Below are 5,030 nucleotides of genomic sequence, written 5' to 3' on the forward strand. Positions count from 1 at the left end.
GGGTGCTGTCTCGGGTCTTCCAGCGGTCAGACCCCCTCACCCAAGCGGACCATGTGCTCCACTGACCTCATCTCTTGACCTACAGCCTTAAAGGCTCTCTCTGATGCTTTTCGGTTGTCAAGGATAGAAACATTGTTGAAAATACAACAAAACAATGTAAAATGTAAAAACAAATCTAAACATTTTTGACACATATCTGAACATTTGTAAAAAAAAAAAAAAAGTATTCTGCATATTTTTGTAATTGTAAAAAAAATCTGCACGTTTTTCTAAAAAAGAATTCTACATTTTTGAAAATGTGAAAACATTTTTTTTACCATTTCTAAACTATTTTGAACAAAATCTGAACATTTTTGAAATTGTATAAAACTCTAAAATACTAAAATATTTGGAACAATTTTGAAAATATAACTAAATATTAATTTTTTTTTAATTGTATACAAATTTGCAGATTTAAAAAAATCTAAATTATTTTCAATATTTTTGAAAATGTAAAAACAATCTGCACTTTTTTATTTTCAAAATAATTCCTGAACATTAATTTTTTTTTTAACATTTCCAAAATATTTAGATTTTTTTTGAAAATCTAACAAAAATCTGAACATTTTTGAAAAGTATTCTGAATATTTTTTTAAATTGTATAAAAAATCTGCATGCTGGTGATTGGATGCCTGTGGTGTTCTTGCTGCTTTAGCTACAGCCGTTTCTACTCTGAAAAGAACAGGATCAGCTGCAGGTTTTAAACTGAATTATGAATTATGATTATTGAACTCATAACTGTTTCCATGCTTATTAATATTTCCACTCTAAACATCTCACCCCACCCCCCTCTCCACCCCCACCACTGTACACCAAAGAGCTGATTTTGTTTTCCATCCTTTGTCTTATTTGTCACAAACTTGATGTTTTCAACACTAGAACCAAATCACAACATCCGGACAGTGAGCTCTGGGGTGACCATCAGCTGCCAGCCTTGCTGCCCTGACCAGTAACCTGCTCGGCCTGGACGAATCAGTGTGCAGTAAACTCTCAGCAGGCTTCAGATTGACCTGTTTGGCCTGCTGGCATTACCAGAAGCCCTCTACTGCCATCAGGTGGAAAGACATGGTGGCAATAATAATCATAATAGGTTCATAAATGAATGCTAGAATAATAACTATAGCATCTAATCTCAAAAAGATGAATCGTTCATACTGTATTATGGAGCCATGGTCAATCATAACATGGGAGGTGGACCCATGTCCAGCTGATCCCAGCTCAGGAGGTGGGCCTTAGCTCCAGCACAGGTGGGGGGAAGTCCCGCAGGAGGAGCTTGAGTCCAGCGCTCCAGTCTGGAGTCCTGCTCTCACAAAGCCTCTCCAAAGCCAGCGGGATGTGTGTGAACCCGGCTCTCCTGCATCTCCTCCTGTTCCTGCTCGGCCTGCAAATGTCAGGTGAGTTGTTTGGACAGCTGGAGTACCACCACAGGGTGTAGTAATACTGGGTGGTGTTGTCATTGGTGTTATAGGTGAAGTGAAAGCTGACTGTGTCCAGGGTTGTAGTAATACATGACTAGTGTTGTCAGTGCTGTGGTGAGAAGTGCAGGTCGGCAGTGGTGTCATAGGAAATGTACAAGGTGCAGCAACTGACCACTGATGTCAGTAGTTTAGTAAGACCTGGCTGTTGTTGCCAAGCATGAGTAATAACAGACCGTTGCTGTTAGTACTTAGGTGTTGAGTAATTGAGTGTTATTATCAATGATGTAGTAATAATCGAGTGTTGTCAATGGTACAGTAATAATTGAGTTTTGTTGTCAATGGCACAGTAATAATTGAGTTTTGTTGTCAATGGTACAGTAATAATTAAACGTTGCTGTCAATGATGTAGTAATAATTGAGTTTGGTTGTCAATGATGTAGTAATAATTGTGTTTGCTGTCAGTGGTGTAGCAATAATTGAGTTTGTTGTCAATGGTACAGTAATAATAGAGTTTTATGGTCAGTGGTACAGTAATAATTGATTTTTGTTGTCAATGGCGCAGTAATAATTGAGTTTTGTTGTAAATGGTACAGTAATAATTGAGTTTTGTTGTCAATGGTACAGTAGTAATTAATCGTTGCTGTCAATGATGTAGTAATAATTGAGTTTGGTTGTCAATGATGTAGTAATAATTGAGCATTGATGTCAATGGTTCCGTTAGATTTGTGTTTTGTTGTCAATGGTACAGTAATAATTGAGTTTTGTTGTCAATGGTACAGTAATAATTAATCGTTGCTGTCAATGATGTAGTAATAATTGAGTTTGGTTGTCAATGATGTAGTAATAATTGAGTTTTCTGTCAGTGGTGCAGCAATAATTGAGTTTTGTTGTCAATGGTACAGTAATAATTAAGTTTTGTTGTCAATGGTACAGTAATAATAGAGTTTTATGGTCAGTGGTACAGTAATAATAGATTTTTGTTTGTCAATGGCGCAGTAATAATTGAGTTTTGTTGTCAATGGTACAGTAATAATTAAACGTTGCTGTCAATGATGTAGTGATAATTGTGTTTGCTGTCAGTGGTACAGTAATAATTGATTTTTGTTGTCAATGGCGCAGTAATAATTGAGTTTTGTTGTAAATGGTACAGTAATAATTGAGTTTTGTTGTCAATGGTACAGTAATAATAGAGTTTTATGGTCAGTGGTACAGTAATAATTGATTTTTGTTGTCAATGGCGCAGTAATAATTGAGTTTTGTTGTAAATGGTACAGTAATAATTGAGTTTTGTTGTCAATGATACAGTAATAATTGAGCATTGATGTCAATGGTTCCATTAGATTTGTGTTTTGTTGTCAATGGTACAGTAATAATTGAGTTTTGTTGTCAATGGTACAGTAATAATTAAGCGTTGCTGTCAATGATGTAGTAATAATTGAGTTTGGTTGTCAATGATGTAGTAATAATTGAGTTTGGTTGTCAATGATGTAGTAATAATTGAGTTTTGCTGTCAGTTGTGTAGCAATAATTAAGTTTTGTTGTCAATGGTACAGTAATAATTAAGTTTTGTTGTCAATGGCGCAGTAATAATTAAGTTTTGTTGTCAATGGTACAGTAATAATTAAGTTTTGTTGTCAATGGCGCAGTAATAATTGAGTTTTGTTGTCAATGGTACAGTAGTAATTGAGCATTGATGTCAATGGTTCCATTAGATTTGTGTTTTGTTGTCAATGGTACAGTAATAATTGAGCATTGATGTCAATGGTTCCATTAGATTTGTGTTTTGTTGTCAATGGTACAGTAATAATTGAGTTTTGTTGTCAATGGTACAGTAATAATTAAGCGTTGCTGTCAATGATGTAGTAATAATTGAGTTTGGTTGTCAATGATGTAGTAATAATTGAGTTTGGTTGTCAATGATGTAGTAATAATTGAGTTTTGCTGTCAGTTGTGTAGCAATAATTAAGTTTTGTTGTCAATGGTACAGTAATAATTAAGTTTTGTTGTCAATGGCGCAGTAATAATTAAGTTTTGTTGTCAATGGTACAGTAGTAATTAAGTTTTGTTGTCAATGGCGCAGTAGTAATTAAGTTTTGTTGTCAATGGTACAGTAGTAATTGAGCGCTGTTTTCAGTGGCGTGGTAATAATTGAGTGTTAGCTGTTGTTAGGAATGAGCTGTAGTCGTGTTGTCAAATCGTTTGAATCATTGGATATAATTACAGTTTGAATGTCCGCACAGGGAGTTGTGTCCCACTGTGCACTCTGACGGCACAGCTGAGGGAATTTTAATGACTTTCCAGTGTTTGTCAGTGTGGAGCCAACGCCGCATTGTCTTCTGCTTCCAGTCTTTTAATGCGTTTCCTGCATGCGTGCCATCTGAGCTCCTTTCTTTCACCACCCTTTTCCCAAAGTTGGTCGCTGGCTGACCTGCAGAAGCAGGAGGTTTATTTAAAGCGATACATTATCAAAGCCTCCATAAGAACCTCCTAAAAGCAGGTTTGATGACTCAGGCCTGATGCTAGCACCATGCTAACATAGGTGTACAGAAGCCCCCATTACTTGTTAGCTATGTTAGCCTTGTAGCTCCAATGCAAAACTAAAGAATCAGACTTCAGACATCAAACATCACCATTATGAGCTCAGAGGCAAATTGTGGAAAGTTGATTTTTGGCCAAATGATTGCATCAATGGCGTTTCCAGCTCTGTGCAAGGGATGATGGGAGGGGCAATCCTACCACCCCCCCCGCTCTCAACACCGGCATCCTGACAGTGGTGGGCAGTGACCTTGACTCAGTGTGGAAAATTGGATTAGCGATGATAGTGCTAGCAGAGCAGATCATGCTGGGAGTAATCGCACAGCAGGCGTGGCCTGCACTCTGTACTATACTGACCGGCCACTTTATCAGAAACCCCTCCCGTGTAGCTCCTCCTCGCTGGAGTTTAGTTCAGAGGCTCTAGATCATCTCTAGATGAATGTGTTGGCTGTAAAGGAGGGTAAACACTTGGCATCCTGGTGTCTGGTGTCTGTGCATGTCTGTATTTGTGCCTGCAGGGCAGCAAAACCTTCTCACACAGCAGGCGAGGAATGTAGACAGGTATCGGCCTGTCCCTAAATTTATGATCTGAAGCAACAAGTGTATGTGTGTGTGTGTGTGTGTGTGTGTGTGTGTGTGTGTGTGTTCGTGCATTTGAGTTACAGTGCTCACAAAAATGCTCACGGACTGAAAATGTGCTGGGTCGTGTCTGGACAGACTGCTGGTGCAGATGTGGCTGTAATCTCCAGATTAAACCTCGACATGGACCCACATCCGGTCAGGGACTCATTTAGAGGGCCCCAGGTTTTCCGTGTCCAGTCGATCTGTAGCTCTAACAACATTAATATCCAGTATGAAGCTCTAACAACATTAATATCCAGTATGAAGTTCTAATAACATTAATATCCAGTATGAAGTTCTAATAACATTAATATCAAGTATGAAGCTCTAATAACATTAATATCCAGTATGAAGTTCTAATAACATTAATATCAAGTATGAAGCTCTAATAACATTAATATCCAGGATGAATCTCTA

This window comes from Salminus brasiliensis, chromosome 11, assembly GCF_030463535.1.
Source record: "Salminus brasiliensis chromosome 11, fSalBra1.hap2, whole genome shotgun sequence".
Taxonomy (NCBI): Eukaryota; Metazoa; Chordata; class Actinopteri; order Characiformes; family Bryconidae; genus Salminus; species Salminus brasiliensis.